The sequence below is a fragment of the Venturia canescens genome, chromosome 8 (genome assembly GCF_019457755.1).
Source record: "Venturia canescens isolate UGA chromosome 8, ASM1945775v1, whole genome shotgun sequence".
Lineage (NCBI taxonomy): Eukaryota > Metazoa > Arthropoda > Insecta > Hymenoptera > Ichneumonidae > Venturia > Venturia canescens.
This window is the reverse complement of record NC_057428.1, coordinates 10,121,025-10,145,645: the sequence shown is the minus strand read 5'-3', so window position 1 is coordinate 10,145,645 and position 24,621 is coordinate 10,121,025.

The window sequence follows — 24,621 nt, the reverse complement described above, 5'->3', positions numbered from 1 at the left end:
ATCAAGGACTACAAAAATATCTACCGAAGAAGCAAACCCATTGTATGGAAAAACACTAAGAAAGTTTAATTCTAGTCAAGGGCTCGACGCATTGAGAAAATTTCTGGTGGTCTGAAAAGAAAATGATGATAGAGATCTTGCGATTGTAATTGCATACGTACAAGCTGGTGACAATGGTTTTGAAATTCTCAGACTTTTGGATACTTCTATAAAAAAATGTTAATAATGCCTGTGCTGTGTGTTCTGCCGTGTAGTTTATGGTTGTCAAGTAAGCAGAAAAATGTTCATTATTGACTTGAATTTAAAGAGAACTTTTAAAAGTCTTACGACTATTGGATGGAATCAAATCATTTGAAATGTCATTTATGATTAAAAGATTTTCTGATAAACGTTTTTCCAAAGTAAAACAGTAATTGCATGTTTTCGATTGCAGAATCTTGTAACAATACGAGCCGCTACCGCGTCCCTTGATCCCCAGTGCTGATAAATGTGGAAGAGGCTTGTCGCAGCTTCACTATTTCTCATTCGTCATTTATTCATGGTATGCTATCGAGTCAGAGCAATGTCAGATGGTTCCGCTTGGTGGTATTTTTCATTTCACACAGAAGTTTTGGAGACTTTGTCGTAACGAACCAAGCTCATGGATTCCCAAAGTATTAGAACTTGTTACGTACACTTTATACTCGCTTTTCTTGTGGAAGGTCATTCCTCGGTCATTCGAGCTTTACTCGACGGACAGGGAATTATTTCTTGTATTTTCCTCGAGTTGACATATTATTTTCACACCACCGTTCATTTCGTCCTCGACACCGCGAAATCTTGGGTTTTTGAAAATTCAGCCATAGCAAAACTAATGCGTGTTTTTTTTTTCGTTTCCGGTCTTGCAGAGTCTTGTTTCGCGGTACAATAATAGGAAGGGACCCGGAAATTTGCCTGGTTCAAAAGCAAAACAGGCAAACGAACCGGCAAACATTTTGTTAATCCGAAAGAAGGAGTGATAAAAACGTTGTATTCATCATTTTTAATCATTACCTTTTGATAAAACATCCTAAAACAGAATATAAACTGCACAACTGATAAACTCGTTTAGCGTCATGTTCAATTTTAATTAAAATTCTACAGTCAATTGATTTCTGAAGTAATATTCAAGTTTCAATTCGATTTTTTGACGTCGATAGATTTTGCAGTGGAAAGGGTGCACAATTTCCTAATAATACTTTTAACTTCAAACCGATACGGAGTGATTTTCTACGATCGCAATATTGGTACATCTGTTCGGAAGAACAAAATCAATTGGTCAACATGGTTTTACAAAGTCTCGGGTGCCTCATGGAAATATTCCAAGCTTTTGGACCTCATAATAAAAATTCTCATCGCTTGTCCAGATTGTGTGAAATCTCAACTGATTCATACCAAGACATTCCTTGAGCCAGGGGCTTCAAATATATAAGTGGATACTGACAATGAGATTCATGGGTCACTTGTGAGAATCGAAAAATCCGAAATATTGTCTGAAACCTTGTTTATCAGAACTTTCGAAAAACACGAGAAACATTCTAGATTTAGGTCAATAAAATTTTGCTCAACGACCATTTTTCGCAATTTTCACCTATTTTCACGGTATTTTGGAATTCGGCTTCAGCATGTCAAAATAAATATATAGAGAGAGATGGGTGTAGGTGAATATATAAACTGCTTTATTGGGTGATCAGATGTTTCAATTTTATGATCATTATTTCAATTTTTCAATGTATCCCATAAAATTTCAGATTTCGAGTACACAAAAAGTCGTCAAATAAACCTGCAACACAGCACGAATGCTGTAAAAAAACTAGAGACAAGTACATTTATGCCCTCTGGGAAGTCATCTGTAAAATCATGGAAATCAATGGTCGTAAGACTTTAAATCCAAGAAACAAAACGTTGTTAAATAAATGCAGAAGTTGCCGAGTACATCGCACTACGAACAAAAGAATTACAAAAGAAGAAAAATAGGACACAACAAATTACAACCACAAAGAATACAAAGACAAAACATTACAAAAACAAATTGCGACTAAAATAAATTAAGATCATAAAAATTTTAAATAAATTACCCACGGAAAAAAATTATATACCAAAAAATTGAAACAAAAAAAATTTGGCCGTTGTACTTGGCGTTTTACTCGACTTTCGAATTTGTGAGTATAAGATACAGGTAAATTAGATAATATTAGCTAGAAAAAAAACGCCAAGTACAACGGCCAAATTTTTTTTGTTTCAATTTTTTGGTATATAATTTTTTTCCGTGGGTAATTTATTTAAAATTTTTATGATCTTAATTTATTTTAGTCGCAATTTGTTTTTGTAATGTTTTGTCTTTGTATTCTTTGTGGTTGTAATTTGTTGTGTCCTATTTTTCTTCTTTTGTAATTCTTTTGTTCGTAGTGCGATGTACTCGGCAACTTCTGCATTTATTTAACAACGTTTTGTTTCTTGGATTTAAAGTCTTACGACCATTGATTTCCATGATTTTACAGATGACTTCCCAGAGGGCATATTTCTATTTCCTCACATTGAATGCGTTAACATGATTTGAAAAAATTATAAAAAAACGTCTTCAGTTGCTCATTTATGCATCGGATTTCAAGAATATCTTTAGGCCTAGTATTCGCTCACTAGTTTCCTTTCTTCCTGGGTTCTTGCACGATGGATTTAAAAATTTATTTCAAAAAATCTTGGGGTGCTGTTTTTCTGCGGTTATAAAAATGTTTAATCTAAGACATGTAATGGATACTCTCAAAGTTTGACAAAATCGTGCGGTAACATATATGTTGAGCATTCCTATTCCAGGTTTTTGATAGTGGTACTGTTTATTGATAAATTCATTACTGAATGTCTACACCTGCTCGCTTTTAGATGCGATCAAATATTTTGTCTGCGCACAACCATAAAATAGAAAAATAGAAAATTACTCCATTTCGTTAGACCCAACATGTGCTGTGTCTTCAATGTTTTTCCCTTTCAATGTGGTAATAACTTTTAAAAACTTGTTTCAGAAAGTGTTTGGGTTTGTTTGGGTTTTACGAAAATATCAAAGTTTGTATCACTGGTCTGCGGTGAATACCAACAAACATTAATAGTTCTGTAAAGAGACATGTGTTTTCAGTGTACCAATATTGCCAATCATCCCACTTTTTGAGTTCAAGTGTAATATATAAGCTGAGAAAGTCTTCCTGACGTCTCCGCAGCCGCTTATTTTTGAATAGGTCTGAAATTGCTGTATTCGAAATCGAATGAATTGATGCATCAAATAATTTTAAATTCCATTCACTATTTTGTGTGCTTTGAAGTTTTGCTTTCTTTTTGTAGTTTTGGCATAATCGATTTGAAAAGTCTCTGGTACTCTTTTCTGTTAGCATCGAAATATATATTTTTATCACTATAATATTTATAATATATAGTGTATATTAATAATATATAAAATATATATATTTTATCACTACAATATTTATAATATTTAATATATTTTTATCACTATGTAATTGATGAACTAACGATCTGTTGCGCAATGCAACATTATTAGTTAGGATGGCCGTTCGATGGTGAGTAAATAGAAGGTGCCATCATGTGGTGCACTCTATTCTAGTATTTGGTGTGTGGATTTTCCGTCTTGGTTGTTACGCGGTGCGGAATCGTCAATCAAAAAAGTACAAGTGTACAATGATTTGTGCCATCATAGTTTTCATGAGTGCTTTATTTTTTATTTTGCTTTATTTTGCTTTATTCAGTTTGATTATGCTCTCCAGTCTCTTTACTCACCTTTTCATCAGTTGATAGTGTATCCCTACCAAGTTCTATTAATTCAGTAGACAATATACGTGTCGCGTATTTCCATTTCCTCAGCTGTTTATTTCTCAATTGGTTCGAAATCGTTTTTTTCACAACCAATGTACAGATTCTTTAAACAATGTTGTATTCTGTTGGGTTTCGAGTGTGCTGTGTTTTTTTTTGTTTTGTTTTGTATTAAAATAATAAATTTGAAAAGTTTATTGATCATTTTTTTTGTTAGAATCAAAATGTAGATGGTTGGGCATCAGCGGCAACCTACAAACTTTGAAGATTTTATGTTGAGAATTTCCACTTTGCACCTCTGAGAATAGTAATAAAATATTAAAACTTCAAAAAGTAAAAAAGGTACGCCAAGTATTAAAAGGTCGTGACCCGTAGTTTTAAATGATTTTCTATATTTGCATTGTCAATAAAAAAATTTGAAAAAATTTTGAACTATGAAAAAATATGAGATCTATTGTAACATATACAATGAATGAATTACGTTTCCTGTAGGAATTCAGAATTTTGGAAATAAAAAAAAATGAAATCATATTCTTACATACCCAAGTACAGTGAATGAATTAAGGTTCCTATGGAATTCATTCGTGTATACTTTCAGCCCTAATCACTCACTTTTTCAGAAAAATTTTCCAGCAAGCATCACAGAGCAACAAAGGTTGCTAAAATGATTCTGCAATTATTAAGAGATTATCATCTGCTTTTATGCTAGCTCAGATTATAAACTTAAAACATATTACACAATATGATACAAGAACCTTTTATAAAGAAAAGCACAAATGCGCGTACAAGTGCATGCATTGTATCTATACGATATACTGCACAAATTCATTGTCAACATTACACACAAACTTGGCGTGCGTGGTTTTCAAACGGAAGCTCGGGAAGATACAATTGTTCAAATTTACTATGAAAACAATAATTAATTAGTATTCTATGAACGATTGTGAAAAAAACAGATCCCCCAATAAAATAAGAGAGGCCCTGTTATATAATGATTTGGTAAACAGTATAGATGGGTGAAATTTATGGATAAAATTGAACAACCAAACGAACGGATAAAGAAATGAAATTAATTAATCCCTTTATATGCCTTAATCTTGTACGGATAGATACGACCATTCTTTCATGCGCAATGCACATATGCATTCTAATTTATCCACGCGTCACTTTCATTCGTTTTTCCGTACACTCATATTTTTACCAAATGGGCAGATGATTGGATGAATTATACGAGTACTGAAATGGATGAACAAAGGAGTAAGCTGTGTAAAAATTGATTTGAGAAAAGAAAACGCGTTGATTAGGAATCATTTGGAGTAATGAATTTATCAGTTGAACTAGTCGAGAATAGATATTTTTCTTTATGTACACAGCGCGGGATCTCACGTAGAACTATTCAATAAAACAGTTGCATGGAAAAGGGATGGCAAATTAAAAAACACTTACATTAGTGGATATTCAAGTTTTCTCCAAATATATGTTCGGATGAGGCATTCCTTCGCCGAGCTTCCGATTGACAACCATGCACGCCAAGTTTGTGTGTAATGTTGACAATGAATTTGTGTAGTACATCGTATAGATACAATGCATGCACTTGTACGCGCATTTGTGCTTTTCTTTATAAAAGGTTCTTGTATCATATTGTGTAATATGTTTTAAGTTTATAACCTGAGCTAGCATAAAAGCAGATGATAATCTCTTAATAATTGCAGAATCATTTTAGCAACCTTTGTTGCTCTGTGACGCTTGCTGGAAAATTTTCCTGAAGAAGTGAGTGATTAGGGCTAAAAGTGTACACAAATGAATTCCACAGGAACCTTAATTCATTCACTGTACTTGGCTACGTAAGAATATGATCTCATGTTTTTTTATTTCCAAAATTCTGAATTCCTACAGGAAACGTAATTCATTCACTGTATATGTTACAATAGATCTCATATTTTTTCATAGTTTAAAATTTTTTCAAATTTTTTTATTGACAATGCAAATATAGAAAATCGTTTAAAACTACGGTCACGACCTTTTAATACTTGGCATGCCTTTTTTACTTTTTGAAGTTTTAATATTTACTGATTTCACTTCTTTTTGAAAGACGTGACAACTGTATAGGAACCGTTCACTGTATTTGGCAACTTCAGAAAACGATCTCATTTTTTTTTATATTTTCAAGTTTTTTATTGATAATGTAAATATAGAAAATCATTGGGAACTACGGTCGCGACCTTTTAAGGTGGTTCCTCCATTTTAAGGTGGTTCCTCCACGAGAGAGTTAAATTAGGAAATTATTTAAATTTGGCATACGTATTGTTTAACATATGAACAATACCTCTATAAAATTTTAACAAGTTTCACCATCCTGAACCCGAGATATATGTAATTGAAGTTGACTCAATTAACACGTAACATATGGACCATGCATAGGCAAACAGCACATTATTAATTCTACCGCTAGTACTGAAATTAAGAAGTTTATAAAAAACGAGGAGGAGCTAGAGCAGGATATCGCAGATATTGTGAAAAAAAATCAAGGTTATTGACCATCTAGTTTGACAGATATAGTCTCGAGAAGTACGAAGGTTTAGGCTGCATACGATTTATTTTGCAAGCGAACAAACGAATGTTGTCTGTATAGGCAACCTTTTCTGTGTGTTGAAGCGTAGCCCGGATAGTTCTGTCAAAAAATTTACTCGCGATGTCAGATCAAAAATACTTTTAGAATAAATTTTATGAAAGCCAATGATATTTGTACTATATCTGCTGGCACCGAGTACGTATATAGGGTCTTTATACAGTTATTGATTACGATCCAAACGAATTATCAACCCTTTTAATATGCAGACGGTACATAACTTTTGGTTGAGTCTGTCGTAGGGGATCGAGCTTAATACTTGGCGTTCCTTTTTTATTTTTTCAATTATTTTTTTTCTGATTTCACTTATTTTTAAGAGGCGTAACAATATTTATTTAGGAAAAAAAATACATTCCTCGTCTTCAAAGAAAATTTTTAAAACGATTTGTTTCAAGTTCAGCCAATTTTTCTATGTAGACTAACTTAAATTGTGCGGTTATGTTTATGTGAGTTGAAACCTTTTACAAGCAATAATGGCGACGATTTTGATTATCCATTCAGCAAATCAATTTTTCCAATGAAAGAGTGGGAAATTCCTATGCAATGGGATGATATTTTAATTTTCTATTCTTTTTTTTTGAAAAGCTCCATTTGTTTAATTGGAAAATTGATTTTTGAAACTATCTTCTTCTTCTCTTTCAATGGATTACATGTTGACATGAATACTGTCAATGGTTTGCAATGGCCAAGGAGACGTTTCCATCATATTCAATGTCTAAGACGACAGCTTTATGGTTATTGGTGTCCAGTGATATTTTTTCATGGTCGTCTGTAACGTCAGAACCTGCCTTGTCAATGTAGACTATTAAATCGCCGATCTAGATATCAATAACTATGAGGAAATATATCGCAAACCATTGCACCGTCTACCTAAATATCGGGAAATATAAAATTGTCGAATATATATTGAAAAATATGAAGGCATCCACCTAGAGGTCGAAAACCCTATAGTCTCCAACGTAGACATCGAAAACCTTAGAAAAACTCACCAAACCATCGGAAACTATGGAGCCGTTGATCTTCGTATCGGAAACCATGGACAAATTCACCTCAACATCGAAAACTATGGAGCTATCGACCGGGATAGTGAAAACTATGAAGTCGTTGATCTAGTCCACGAAAACAATGGGAAAACAGACCTGGACTTTGAAAACTGCGGAGCCGTTGATCTAGACCTCGAAAAGCATGAAAAAACATACCTGGACCACGAAAACCATGGAGGAATATACCTAGACATCGAAAACTAAGGAGCCGTCGACCCAGATCTCGAAAACCATGAAAAAACATACCTAGACGACGAAATCCATGGAGAAATATATCTGGACATAAAAAACTATGGGGTCGTCGACCTAGACATCGAAAATCACGATAAAATGTACCTAAACCTATTCCTCCAAAACCCATGAGCTATCGCCCTAAACATCCTCGAAAAATCCGGCGGCGTCGACCAGGATTTTATATTTTTTTATTTTTATTAGTATATTTTTTTATTTTATTATATAATTATTATATTACATTATATATTAATTATAATAAAATATTTATTATAATAATATTTTATTAATAAATAAATACATATGTTATGCGTCAACCAGGAGCTGGTATTGCCCCCGCTGTGCGCACATTCTCTGTCTCTTGCTCGGCGATGCACAAGGAAAGGGGGTAGCCGCGTTCAGCGTAGTGCATGACAAGAGAGCCGAGAAATGTATACTAGTCCCGCAAAGAATGTAAGTTCAAATGTAAGCATGCTGAACTTACGCCCGTCTGTCTCTAAGAAATTAAAGTTCTCGAAGCAATAGATTTTTCTTCATACCTCGGTCGAAAGTACGCACTTTCGTCCCTAATAACAGAGACGAAAGTTCAACTTGTACTCCCTGTAAGATGTACACGCGCGCCCTCTATAACAGCGGGAAGAAAAAATTCCTCATGTTATTTTGACTCGTAACTATATTATATATTCGTGTTATTTACAAAAAAAAAAATTGACAATTGCTGTCATTACTGGTTTTACTCCTAACCGTGAAAATTTATCAGTCAATTTAATATTGAAATTTGATTAAAGCCAATTTTTTAATTGAGAAAAAATGAACAATACGTTATCATCTGATGAATCTTCAGATGAAGAAGAGATTATACGAGATTTCGATGCAGAAGCGCGGCTGATAATAAATACAGAAACGTTGCCCAAGAAGTCTGTCGACCGGTACAACCTTGTTTATGAAACTTACAAAAAGTGGCAGAGAGAACACCAAACTTCCCTATCTAACTCTGAAGAAAGCAATTTGATCGTATATTTTAACGAAGTACCCTCGTTACATAGTGAGTCAGAGAGTTTTAGTCTTCAATATGGGTAACGTAGTATATATTTCGGCAACACCGTAGCCCCTGGGTTAGTGTACGTGCTCACGTACAAGCATTGAATCTACGTATAGTCGCGTATAAGAAACCCAACTTCTGCGTGTTTCGTTTTTCATCAGTGGGTAAAGAAATCCGAAGTGTGTACAGGAAAAGAAACATCCCTAACCTCAAAGAAGACTTCAAAAATGATTAAATTGACGGTGTCTTCTTTTCATATTTTCTATTTCTTAATGTTCGTTACAAATGTATAATATTTCTTTTGCAATACTATGTTTCTATCGTTGATTCAATTTGCGCATGTTCAGACGGTTTCGAAAGTGCTGCTGTAACTTATATTCGAATGAAGCCATAACCTGCAATTCTGCGGTGTTGCCACATTTGCGTGTTGCTCAAAAACCTTGTCTTATTTTCAGTCATTTCTTAGAACACAAGCAAGCTTTGCATTTTTTCTCCAATTATGTAACAAATTTCAGAAAAATAAAAAATCAAGTACGTCACGGGTTCGATGGTTTGGCGTGGAATGCCCGATAGGCATACAAGAAATCATGTATCAATAAATGCATGTGCATGAATGTAGTATATGTACGCGTCTTGTTGTCGTATTGGAATGTGAGACAGTGACCCAAGAATAGTAAGAAGTAGAAGTAAAAACAAGAAAAAAGCAACCCTCTGAAGTGTTGCGGAATGTTACCGCTCACTATGAATAAAGACAGAACGAGTTAGTGAAATCGTACATTCATCACAAGTTATTAAACAAGGTAACAAAAGCGGATTCACTCATTCTGGGTCTCGCACATGTATGCATGTGTATATTTGTATGCGCCGAACGCGTAAAAAATGGGCGGGGAGATAGAATCGTCTAACTAGTATACTCTGCTTCGATGATAGATGGCCCTAAGGATTAAGCCTCATGGCATCAGAAAAAGAGAGAAGTAGATCTGTATATCTAGGGACGCCGTAGCGCCTTTTTTTATATCTATTTTTCTCTATAGGTATATGTATTGAAACGTTTGTAGTTATTTCAGTTAAATTTAAAAGTTTTGTATACGGATGGATGTTATATTAATAACAGTCTTTTGTTGAAGTTCAACTATAATTGTTTATTCATATCCAAATAAATTACAGTTTTTCGTAATTTACAACATATTATCTTAAGGGTGAGAGGTAACGTTAATTCGGTGAAAAAGGCCCAATTCTGAGAATTTTTTTAGATGCCAAAGGTCATATTAATTTATCTTATTGATTGTGACATCATAATATAATATAAGAATAATAGTTCATAATTTTTTAAAACTCAAGTATCAATAATTAACTCGATGGTAGCAAATCTTCAGTCACTTTGGAAAATAGTTGTCCACTGGTGAACAGTAAGGTGCTTCAAAAAAAAGAATTTTTTTTCTTCGCTCTTACCCTTTTAGATTTTAGTATTCGATGAAAAAAAATCGTGTCTAAAAATCAGCCCTCTAACTAATTTCTTAGAGGTCGCTAATCTCACTAAAATTTCCCATTTAATTAAGATGGAGAAATTTTGCTTTTCGGCCAAAGTGAAAACACTCGTAAACGATTCAATCGTTTTGCGATTTACGCATAGTACCTTGAAGCTGATTCTTGACGCTTTCCAAAATCTTACGACAGAACATAATTATCAATTATATAACAGGCATGATAGTCACCTGAAAATTGAAATTTTTTTTACTGGTAACGAGTTATCCATTTTTTTTGGTTTTTTTTTCTACTCAATTGAATCATTTTACATGGTTCATTTAAAGACATGCGTAAGTAAATATTTGTAAAGACATTGTAAGAGATCATAAACCAAAATATCGCTATTTTAAATTTTTAGTAATCATGCAGTTTGGTTAATACTTTTCCGAAAATCGATGCGAGAATTTTTTTTTGGCATGAAGAGCTTCGATTCGTCACCAAGAATGAAATTTCATCAGAGGAGGCTGATATTTGGTAAATATTCGAAATCGCGGCACCAGCTGTAATCGGCTTGTAAATTTTTTTATGACTTCTGTGTGACCTGGAAACATCATTAGTAGTCATGTTATGTTGGCGCATGACCTTTAAAAAAAAATAAAACTATTTTTTCAGTTGTTTTACGAATTTGACAAAGTTTACAAATTTTGTTCGACAAAATATACCTAATCAATTCGCGGGCGTGTGTGCGTGCGTGTGTGTAAGAGTGTAGCTACAGGATTCATGAGCACATGATGATCAACGTCATGATGTTCGAATCAAAACAAACGAGACAAAACAAAACACAAAATATGTGTGTGTGTATTGTTTGCACTTCATCAAAATAAATGAGGCAGAATAAAGCAAGACGAAATCGAAGGTTTTCGAATATTTCTATTTCTAATATTCGTCGATCCTGATTCAGGAGCATACACTCAAAATATCGAACGCGTGATGCTTGTGGTACGATCCCGAAATTTGGATGACGAGACTATCATATGAGTGACTACATCGCCGATTTCCTTTTCCGTCGTGCACATCCATCCCACAGCGACCGCACGCACATTGTTTTGAAAGCAATGACAGATTTTCCTTAAAATAATAACAACATTTTCCATAAATAATAACTGATATTTTCCATAAAAACCATAAATTATGGGATTTTGAACTTGTTGGAAAAATGTGATTTCATCATCACAAAGCTTCCTCTATGAGGAAGTCAAAATTTCAATTTTCAGGTGGCTATCATGCCTGTTATATAATTGATAATTATGTTCTGTCGTAAGATTTTGGAAAGAGTAAAGAATCAGCTTCAAAGTACTATGCGTAAATCGAGAAAATATTGAGTCGTTTACGAGTGTTTTCACTTTTGCCGAAAAGCAAAAATTTCTTCATGTTAATTAAGGAGTTTCGGTACAAAAGTCAAAATATTAAGAAATTGATCAAATTTGGTGATAATGTTCTTCAACATCAAGTGCGAAAACACAAATTTTTTCAAAATTTTCTTCTACTTAGTTATCGAGTAATTACGCATTAAAGCAGATTTCTTATGCCCGGAATGTATACCTATATATATGGAAACGCTATGCTTATACACGTAAACTTTAGTGATCAATTACTCGATAACTGTGTAGAAGAACAATCTTAAAAAATTTGTATTGTCAAATTTGGCACTAAAGAATATGTTCACCAAATTTTATAAAATTCTAAACTTTTTGAAATTTTTTATGTTTTTAGCATGGTTTAGCATGGCAACATTGTATCGCCTGTACCGAAACTCCTTAAATGGGAAATTTAAGTGAGATTAGCGACCTCTAAGAAATTAGTTAGAAGGCTGATTTTTTGACACTATTTTTTTTTTATCGAATACTAAAATCTGAAAGGGTAAGAGCGAGGAAAAAAAAGTATTTCTTTGAAGCACCCTAGTGAACAGTATAAATCTAAATTTACTAGTCCGATTCTTTTAAAATCTGATATACCACTTCCTCACATAATTGATCAAGTAGCAAGTGGAAGATTTTTTTTGATTTATTTATGTTTATAATATTTAGAAGTGAAAACACCGATTTGCCGCCTGTGACATGAACCTATTTTTATTGCAAAATTAATAATTATGAATCACTGAAAAAAAACATTCTCGTAGATACCTATCGATGTAAGATGTTTGTGCCCGTCGCGTGATTGTGTGTGTATTGCTTTATGAACAAGTGTGTTTTGTTAATAAATTACGCAGTATTGTATCATTTGGATAAGTCGGATTTGTATTGGTAGTTCGTGAAGTATATTTTTTGGCTATTTTGATTAACAGTGCCAATTTTCCGTTTACATTCATTACATTTCTTTTTATAATTGTTCATCAAAGAGTTTTAGTGCGCTCTTTCGGTTATGGTAAAGTAGTATCTTGTACCTTTTTGTTTATGATGCAAATTGTTATCTATTTCCTTCACCCGAGATTGAAGACATGATTCTCGTCTTGTCTTACCTCTCCTCACTTTCAGCGTTTAGATTTTAACCAATTATTATCTCTAAATCATTTACCAATTCTCTTTTCCCTTTAGTTCCTCCCAATAATAATCTTTTTCTTTTTAATACTCGCGATTAATATTTATTTCCCTAAATTACTCCCGTTTCTTGATAATATTGTTTGATTGAGAATATCTTAATAATCTTTTTTGAAATCTCCTGGCAGCTACATATCTTGAAGGAGCTGCTGTTATACATCGAAACAAGGAGTTGACGAAGATACAAGTAATATTACTGGATTTAGCGCTCGACTATAGATTGGTAAGTTTTTGCTCGTTACTTTTACTGACTCCCGTTATTTTCTCATTCGAATTCCCTAAATTCAGATCTTGCAAGGCGGTTCACTTTGAGTTTAATTTGAGGCTACGCAATGAGAGATTTAATTGCTGCTCTCTAAGTCTCTTCGAGATTGATTTCTGATTTCCGAGTTCTCTAACCTCGAGTCGAAATTTTGAGTCTATTTTAATGTTGCAACTCCTCACTCTGGTAAGAGGCAAAGGTACTAAATATTATTCTGCTTATAACTATTCATTTCACACTATTTTTGAAAAATATGAGCGTCGAGGCCAGTTTTTTGAGAAAGTTCGACGTCTCCGTCTATTGAAGAACGTTCAGGTCTTATCAGTATTGCAGGTTTTGGACGATGATGCTTAATCCCGAGGTGAGTGAAATAAATAAGCCCCCCGTATCATAGCAAAAATATTATGATCGTTTCGAAACATATTTTTCGGATTGTAAGATAATCCCGGAGTTGCTTCTCTTATCATTCCTACCAAAAGCCATCGTCGAAAAATAAAAATGAATTGGAAACCATCAATAAGCGAATGCCAAAAGAGTATTATCGTTAATGTAACGATCATTTATTCAAATATGATAACACGTTAATGATTTCTTATTTATAGCACCGTTCAATAAATTTTTTCTTCATATCCTTTACTTTGTATTTATGAGCACGTCATAATGGATATAAATGTGAAAAATTTTTATACTGATTTCTTATGACATCGATAAAATTCAAGATGAAAATCATAATAAGATGTTGCAACGCCGACTTCCCGTTCAACCCTACGTCTTAGTTGTAGGACCAATACGACAAGAAATTTCAGCCTTCTACGTTGCGGTCGATGAAATAATTTACAAGTTCGACTCGCCTCTAAAAGCACTGGACATTTTCTTCAAAAGATTTCACATATTTGACGCGCGGAATCCCCTTGAAAGTGGGCATTTATACCTCTTGCTACACTTAGCCGTTTAAAAATTTGAAACAAAATAGGATGAATTATTGTCTCATTTATTAGCGGAAATTTTGAACAAAATGGAGGTATAAACGATCTTGTCGTAAAAAAGTAGAAAGTTTATTTGTATTAACTATTTGTGATATTACGTTGTAAATGACTTGAATATTCTATAAACTAATCATCAAAGTGATTCTTTCGTGTTTCATTGCGAATAGATTTATTTTCAATTTACGAAGGGATTAAAATAAGAGTATTTACATTTTAAACAATTCATATTTATAAATTTATGCAAAAATATTTTGTTCGGTATTTTTGAGCTTGATTTCTCATATTTCTTCGAAAACAATAAATAAACGTGGCTTATTTTCGTCTTTTGTACGAGTTTGCCTCGAACACCATAAAAATTTGTTTGGCACATTTTAAATTAAAACATGGTCCGACAACATACATAGTTTTTAGCTGTAAACAACCTAAATATCGGAGAACATTTAGTGACTTATCTCTTTTCTAAAAACACTTACTTGAAAAACATTGTAAAAGTTCCATCGTGGTGCCCATGGTTTGGATTACGAATGATTCGCATTGTCAGATCGGCAAAGAACCATTGCCGGAAATAAACACAATCGATCATGCTCAAATAACTGGTTTCGGTGTCGCTGACCTTGAATCAACCGTAAAATAAACTGCTTCTAAATTTGTCGCCAATTTATATGGCAATTCTTGTAAAAATAAAAGCTTGATACAAAATATAATTGAAAACGTTATAGAGCTTCTCCCACCGATTGAAATTTTGTAGAGTAAAAATGTTTGTGCCAAGAAAAAAGGAACAAATATTTATTTTTACATCAATGTATTGACAAATTTATTCGCTAGTTTGAACACGAGTTATAAAAAAGATCACTACTTTAAAGAAAAGTGAAGTATTCATTTTTCCTATTGTTTTTACTGTCAGAATCATGGCTAATACAGGCACATCGAGGAAAACATCCACAATGATCAATGACGATAAAAAATTCAACGACTCAAATAATACTATTGAGAATCGTTCTTAAAAAATTGTTCAAACTTTCTCGGGTTATTGACATAATTTTTTTCTTTTATGAACAAGCAAAAAGACTCGAACGTTATTTATCTGGTTCTGGTGCTGTTTCTATTTTTCGATGATTTAAAAGTTAACAATCCTCTTAGTAGCCACACAGGTGTCAATAAAATTGGAGCCATTATGATCCGTGTTGGAGCCATTCGATGAGAATATGCGTTCATGACCGAAAACATATTTGTAGCTTAAATTTACAATACTATCGATCAATATAATTTTGGGAATGAATGAATTTTCGGACCTCTTATAGAGGAATTAATTTATCTTGAAAGTGAGGTAAAGTTGAATATCAACGGCACATGTGCGGAGGTTTTCTTTGCACTAACTTTAATTTTAGGAGATTACCTAGAAAATGTTATATTCGGTTTGTCTAAAAGCTTCAATTCCGCATATTCGTGTCAATTTATAGGGTTGATGAAAATATTTCACGCACTATGTTCGAAGATCCTCGCCTTAATCGTATATTCAATCGAATTATACAAAAGATTTAAATAATTTTGAAAAGGCGATCAAAGATGACTGCGCGTTTCATGATGTATTGAATTATCATATAACCAAGAATATAAAGGCTGATATAATGCACTATGTAGATGGAGGTGTACGTCAATAAAATATACCGAAAATTTTAAACCAGTTTAATAACATTGATAAGTTACTTAGCCTCGAAAAGCTAAACGCACTTTTAAAATTATTCGATCATCGATTGACAAGTACTTTAAAAAGTGTAATTCTCATTAAAAATCAAAATTTAACAATCAGCAAACTTACATTTCATGTTTCTGAAATGCAGCCATTAGTACGAATTTTGAGTTCAGTAATCTGCAATTTTGTCCTTGCTCATAACAAAGCATGGCAGCTTTAGAAGTCTTTATAAAACATCATATGCATTATAACATATATCTTGAACTCGAAAATACCCCTTTGTCGCAAAAATATTTATTCGGTTTTGGCTTAGAGATACTAACTAACGTTGGCTCAATGATTTCTAACTAATGAATATTTCAAACGTAAATATTCGGCTCAGGGTTGCGAATAAATTTGATTCGAAATATCTTTTGATGAAACACTGCTTACGGGATGACTTCGGAGATTTTTTTTTGACCGTCGTGGGTTAAAATAAACGGTACTACGTGTCGAAAAGATACGGTTGTCGTATTTATTGGAAAAAACAATGGTGGATTGTTATTCGAGAAAATTTAACACATATTGATTGATACAAATGGTGATATATATTTTTTGGCCATGAAATTATTAAACCTCGGATACAACTTGGCACCGCTTTACACAAAAATAGTTAGATTTTCACTGTTACGAATGCGTTATATCCCATGTCGATGAAAAATCGTAAAAGGAAGTCAAGCACGAAAAATAATTACCTCAAATACGTAATTTTAATTTTATTTTGTATGTTCTTTTTCCCTTTTTCGAAAACGCATGCTGTCTTTTGTTGAAACAACACCATCATTTCCCATAAAACAATAGTTCATTATATTATATTTTCGTCCGCGTAAATGGATTTTGTTCGATAAACAAAAATTTTCCCTCAGTGAACACATTTGAGATAGTACAGAGAAAATAGTGTGGAGTTTCAAATAGGGGGTTGAAAGGATAAACAAAGTGCACCGGTTGAAAATGCTGAACTGCTCGTTGGTCACGATTAATCGAGTTTCGATCAATTCCGTTGAAGCGTATTGTGTGAAAAAGGTTGAAAAACATTCAGCTAGAGGATGGCTACTCAAAGGTTGCATTTGAGCTCTCCTGGGAGAAGTATTTGTGTAACGCGTTTCCGAATGGTTCCGGCGCTGAAAAGGGCGTTGTCACGACTGTCTGAATTGCAGTTTTGACGCCCGTAGAGAATTGACCTTTTGATTGGTGTTTACACAAAGCGAAAAAAGGAAATAAACCCCTGTGAAGTTTGATCAACCGACCAACAAACGTTGTTCGATTTTACAAACGTGTGTCTAGTTGTGAAACCCAACCCCTAGCGATGCTTCTCTTTCCATTGATATGCCACACCTGAAACATCAATTAAAATTCGCTCGCACGGTACCAGAGTACTCTCGGTGGTTTATTCCTCCTATGTAAACATATGTAGAGAATATTAAAGGTATATATCTACACACTGATATATTTATATATGTACATACGCTTCCACCAATAACGTTTGCTACTACCGGTTGTCTCAATGAGTATTATCGTCCTCTTTTTCCATCTATCTCGTTTTGTTTCCCGCGATAGTACAACCTTTTTAATTGGATTTGAGGATGAAAAAGAAAATCTCTCAAGCGAACAATGAAAACAAAAAGAAAGAAATGGACAGGACGGAATCATAGGCGAGAGATTACAAAGACTGATGAAGCAAAAGGTAGATTAGGGAGGCGAACAATTATGAAACACCGAAAAGGGATCATTTTCTACGGTTTCTTTATTGTTTTAGTTGGGTTCAGTTGGGATATTATAAAAAAGTATAAGAAAAATAAACTTAACTAAAAGGAGGACTTGGTCAGATCGATATAAGAGTATGGTTCATTCCACCAATTGATGGTCTTGTAGGATTTGATACCCGAAGATATGCATTGCGAATTATTACATTTTGAAATGTTTACCACATTTTGAAATGTTTAAGGTTTTGCTACTCCGGGGCTGATGGATCGATCAATTGAACTGGTTATTGAGATGGGGATCATATCGATCGGGTTCTTTTATGGTAACATCTTATTTTGATATATATTGTGAAAGAAGAAACTGGTTGCCACCTGATAGATGAATTCATCGAAGGGCCTTATCGTTCTCGTTTCACAGGATCACTATCTGCTCTATATATATTCCCCGCTACCACGTACCTCTCGTTACATATATTTATAATCTATGTATAGAACAAGTGTATCAACATTCAACGCGAAAGACTGGTTAATTATGTATTCAATAAATCTTAAATGCATTGAAATGAATTCAAATTGCAGATTAATATTTAACGGATAGCGCTAATTGGCCGCGCAATTATACGATGTTAATTAAACATTAGGTGGTTGGATGTGCAGGGCACGTTGGCTCTTCTACTCCTTGGTTGTAGCCGCTTCACTACGACATCTGATGACTGTTTATCGAAGACCATTTCCACCGGTAATTGTACCGTCGCGTCATCTTCGAGAAAGGGATCATCTTCGACATACTGCTCTGGGTTTGGAGAATTATCGAGAGATGCTGAACTCTTCTTTACCACATGATGATCAGGGCGCAAGCTAGTAACGTATGGTATATCATGTAAAACCCCATCAGTAGTCTTTCTGGGGGAAATTTTTTTCACACTTTTGTTCAACGATCACTTCAAAAATTTCTTATCACTAAATCGATAACGGTCATTTTTTCTTTCCCACCTCATAGATCTGCATGAAAGAAAAGTGAATACTTTCGTTCAAACCTTCATTTATGCTTTTCATTTTACGTGTGAGGATGTTTTTCAAGAAATACAATTTTTCAGTCATGAATTTCGTGCAAAATGATTTTCAGGTTTCTGTTTATCAACTATAATCATTGAAACTATCTGCAGGATAAAACCTTCCATTGTTCGATCACTGTTTAAGGTACGAGTAGAGCGCTCTCTGATAGTTTATTACTTCATAAATATAAATTTAGATTCGGTAACATTTTTTTAGTCTTATTATATTTTTTATCTCAGTTTTAATTTGAGAAAAAGCTATATTGGGCACACTTACATCTCTATCAGAAACATCTTTACCAAAATTAATTTCAACCCAAGAAAACAAGTTTCGTAACATTTCTACCTCGATAAAACAGTACTCCGTAACGACTCCATTGAATGTAAGAACGTGTTTTGAAAAATAAATTCAATTCAATAGCACAACTGAATCACATCACAACTCTACCAAAAAACTTTTCTTTTTATGGTAAGATAGGTTTTCCAGGTCAACAACTTTGATCAAAAATTAAAAAATATTAACCTTAAATATACCCACAGAAAAATTGAGCCATAACATTTCTATCATAAATAAACATCCTATTGGCCGCAACTCTACCACAAAAATTCATAATATGATAACATCTATACCGTATACCATTCCTGCAAAATGTCATGTATACCGACTATGTATAATGATGCTGGTAAGATAGGTTTTCTAAGTTTAATGAACGATGTTGATGATAGATGTCGTTACCCTTAGCATTGAAAGGATATTTCGAAAGGTGCAGCATGGGCGACATCTGTTGCTCAAAGCCCTTAAAAATAAATAAAAAAAAAAAGATATTTCGAAAACGGATTCGAATTCAAATAGAAACGATATTTCGAGGATTCAACGCTCGACTCACGGCCAATTCTGCTAAAACTGGTCTACGGTTCTTTTTTTCGGAAAAAAAACGAAATAAAACAAAACGAAAAGGAATAACTTTATTTCATTCTATAAATAAAAACGGGGAAAAAATAGGAAAAGGGATAAATAAAATGAAGAGATAGGCATGAAAGATCAATTTCTATTCATGTACATTTCACCTAGAGTAATAACGAATATTAATATTAACATCGGTGCGTATACCACATATTATTTGCATCAGCTATTGAAAAACCATTTTTTTACGTGCATCATGTCAAAGTGAATTTTTCAAATTATAATATTTTTAATTTCAGCGACGACTTCTTAAAGATAAAAAAATTGATTCTAACTCGTTTTTAAATCCTCAAATTTTGAGAATAAGACTATTTTGCTCGTCTTTTTTACATAGCATCGAGATCGTGATAATAAATATGAGCATTGAATCGTTTATCATTTAGTAAGATCGATCGCTAGTCAAGTTTCGAAAAAAGAAAGGTTTTATATGAAGTTTTTCTAAAGTTTTGAATGCATTCGTGTCACACGCCAGCACATTATGTATCTATTGTTTTTTTGGAACTCTTGGAAGCATTCATGCATCATGCATGTACTCATGCATTCAGTACAAAACAATTGATTTCGATGAAGAAATTTTCGTTTCGCAATTCGTAGTTTAAGACATTCAATTATCAATACTAATATTTACAATACTAATAGTTACAATACTAATAAAACCATTATCAATAATAATATTGTCCAAAAGTTAATAACAAATTGTTTAAACAATTAATTATTCAATAATTTTGTGGTGACCTATTGTTTTTTTTTTTACGAATCAAATGTGTGTATTTTTCCGAATGCTTATGAAATTTTTCAGAATTTTCATGGATTTTTGAAATTTCTTGAAAAAATTTTGAAAAAAATTTTAAAAAATTTGAATTTTGAATATGTTTTAGAAAACATATTTACCATCAGTTTTGAAAAGTTTCAAGGTTACTGAATCAAAAATGTACAAATAGAGCCACTTAAAAAATTTAAAAAAGGGAATTTCAAAAATCCACGAAAATTTTGAAAAAAAATCGTGAGTATTCAGAAAAATGCGCACATTCGATTTGTTGTGTCCGCGAGGACCGTCGCGAAGGGACGAGTTATCAAGGACGAGTATTTAAGGGATTTAGGCCAAAAGAGCTGAACTCCAACTCGATACGTTTACAACAAGTTAACAATAAGTTTATTTAAGAACTTACAAATTCGAGGTTTTATTGCCTCGAGACCAATCGTTACAATTCTCGTCAAAGACTGTCGAATTTTGGGTTAGTCGATAATTTTATAGATTTGGGAGTTTTCCTCTTCTCGTGCGAATATAACCTATATTTCCTTCTGGAAGTTTCGATGTTAACATCGAGGGTCGATGCGCTCGTTCGGGAGCATCGATATTTCGCCATTGCTGCATTTGCGCTGAGAGTGCTTAATTTGTTTTAATGAGTGCGATGTACGGGCACAACAGATTCGTAAAAAAAAAACAAGGGTTTACTGTAAAATTGTTAAAAAATTATTTGTTTAAACAATTTATTAATAACTTTCGGGCAAAACATTATTATTGATAATTGTAGTTCATAACTTTCCAAATGTTGCTGAATTTTTTCAGATTTTTATTGTATCACGAAGTACGGAAATTCCGATCAGGTACAATTTATCGGCTGGGCTATCCATCCAGTAATACCTTAATTTTACCGTTTATTTAAAATGGTATGCTCGGGGCTATATAAAAAACTAAGCACATACTTCAAAAGTACAAACATCGAGGACAGGATTTGTGCCCTTTATCATTGAAAAATGATATGATGAATCGTGAATTAAACAAAAAACGGCGTTAAAGGGTTAAATATTATATAGAATATATTACGCACAAAAAATTGCAGGTATTGATGAAAAACTCCGTCAATCGTAGGGTCATTTTCATATCTCGACAAACGTTGAGATTGATTGAAATGAAACTGCAAACGATGTTTGAATGTTGTCAGTTTGAAAGAATATTGACTTAAAGTGAATCTTTTGACGTTTTATCAGGTAAGTGATACTCTCTATGTTAATTGGACTAGACCGCAAAAATGATATACTGAAAATCGTGCTGTGTCCTTCCCTCCACCCGCCCTCTTTCCACGCAAACTTTCTCCTCTGCTGTTTCTCTCTTCCCCTCTACCATTTTTGATGCCTCGCCCACCGTCTCCTCTCCTCTACCCGTCCCTCTTGCCCCGCAAGCTCGCTCGCGCTTGATTATCGGTCTTGCTCTCTCTCTCTCTTTCTCTCAAGTTTGTTAGCTTGCATTTCATCCTGGCTGTGTCAAATATCACTTAAAAACGAAATTAGCTCGCGATTGTTGTAAAAAATATTTAACCACGCAACTTTTGGCTCAGCCACAGTCAGAGCACGTGCAATCTTTCACAAACCTGCAAACCGATCTTGTGAATAATACTAATATCAGCATGTTTACGCCAGGTTTATCTCAGTCTTCGGGGATTGAGTCTTCCTTGGCGCAGAATAGAATGAATACTTCGTTATCTCAAAATTTACAAACTCCGCAATCTGCAACTATGATGGAATGGTCTTCCCAGACTAGAGTACAGTCTCAACCAACCGGCCTAAGAAGTGACTCTTCTGGTAATAGCAATTCTTCTCAGCAGTCTCAGAACCAACAGCCTGGGCAGAATGAAGTTCTCTTGAACCGAATTCTTGCTGAAATATCCGCCTTTAGAGAAAATCAAGAGATCACTAATAATGAATTCAGAGGTCTATTAGCACGTATACCTGCTATTGATGCCACTCTAGCTACGCATACTGAAAGAATCGTATCCCTTGAACGTGAAGTACAAATGTGGAGAGCTCAGGCCAAATTGAATAATGTACATAAACCACAACAAGAGGAATCTGAGGTTATTATATCTGGTATTCCTACTTGTGAGCAAACTCAACCTGAGATATTCGTTCAAAAAGCTTTTGAGGTGCTAGGAATTAATAGTATGCTTCCACATGTCTGGTCCATCCGTAAAGTAAATTTCACAAAGAATACTGGTCAAAATTCCTTGGAAGAGTCACTTAAGCTTAGATATATTATTACGCTTACCTCAAACTCGTTGCGCAATATTTTTCTCAAGAAAAAAAGTTTGAAAAAACAACTCAAGTGGAAAGAACTTTTTCCGAATTGTTCACCCTCTGTTGCTGACAATAACATAGAGTTCCGTGAAATGCTATCCCACGAGAACAGAGATTTTCTAGCGAAGGCTTGAACAAAAGGGCAGAAATTGGGATTCAAATTTGTTTGGCAAGTCAATGGTACTATCTATGCTCGGGAATCTGAGGGTAAACCGCGAATCGAGATAAATTCACTAGATGATTTTCCTGAGAAAGAAAGCTCAGTATGACTACCAACACCAACTACTCAGCAGAGCGCCACAGTTGTGAGCCCAAACAAGTTCGAGGCGATAAACATAGCGCAATTTAATGCAAACTCTCTTCCTGCTCATATTGCCCAAGTTCGTTTATTCTTTTTGTCACAATTCTTTCATGTCATCTCCATTGCTGAAACGTGACTTCACTCTCACATACCAGATTCTATAATCAATATACAAGATTATTTTATTTTGCGGAACGATAGAGAAGGCAAACAAGGTGGTGGTGCGGCGTGCTATATTCATCGCACTCTAAAAGCTCAACTCCTAGCGATGTCATCAAATGAGTTTGACAATACTCCAGAATATATGTTTATCCGGATTTATCAAGAGTCGAAAACACCCATACTTTTTGCCTCGGTCTATCGTCGCCCAAAGGGTCGTTTCTTTGATGAGTTCTCAAACACTCTAATTTCGCTTGCTTCCTCATATTCAAACATTATCTTTGGAGGTGATTTCAATTGTAATCTTTTATCTGGTGGTATCGAGGCTCAAAATTTACGTGATCTGGTCTTTTCATCAGCCTTGCATCTGGTTGAAACTCAAGCGACGTTTCACACTTCTTCTTCTAATTCTTGGCTTGATGCTATAATTATTGATGATTCTGAAAAGATAATCTCAACAAAGAAATCGGATGTTCCTTTCATTAACGGGCATGATCTTATCGAATTATCTTACAAATGTGATTTTAAGTTCGACAGCACTCGTGTAATATCACACAGAAATCTAACTTCGTTTAATCCTGTTCTGCATAATAATATAATTTCTGCTCGTCTGTCAAATTTTCGACACTATCAAAACACAAATTACTGTAGAAATCATTTAGAATCTATTGGCGAAACATTAATTATCAAGAGCGATTGATGAGGACCGAATTAAATTTATTTGCGAACCTTTTGCGAATCAATAAAAATCATTTATGCGATCAAATTATTTTGCGACATTTGAACAAAAATTATTTGCGAGCATCGAATTAGAAATTATTTCTTTCATTTTGTTAAATTATTATGCGAATCAGAAACTATTTACGAACAATTAATTTGGAAAGATTCAAAAAAGAAATTTGCTGAGATTTTATACTCAAACAAACACCAAAAACAACAGACAAAAATTGAATAAAAGTTTTCTTTTGTTTATTCTCACATTACTTTGAGTTAACTCTTGTTTTTTTTTTCATACCTGCTCCTTTTATTTATAAGAAGCTCGAATTCACGCGTAACGGGGTGTTCTGCCACCATCGTACCGTTACAACTTCGGCACTTCGTCGAAGCTATTGATACTGTCGCTCCTTCGCACACCTTCAAAATTAAGAAACAGGCGGTATCATGGCTATCAGAGCCTTTGAGAAGAAAAATAAAAGAGCGTGAAAGACTTTATAGAATTGCCAAGCGATCACGATCAATACTTGCTTATCAAATTTACAGAGATTTCAGAAATAATCTTTCAGCAGAAATGAAGCGTGCAAGAAATGAATATCATTTGACTGTTTTAAATTCTATTTCCGAGCCATCATTACTATAGAGAGAGCTGGCTACATTGGGCTTAGTTAGATCCTCCCTAAATTCACCTCTGAATTATTTCTCGGCCTCGGTTCTCAATACCTTTTTTGCCAGCGTCTCTAGATCAAACCCTCCTGTTAGTCTTGATTTTGAACATACCTTCCAACATTTAGTTGCGATTGTTCATGGGCTATTTTTTTTACTCC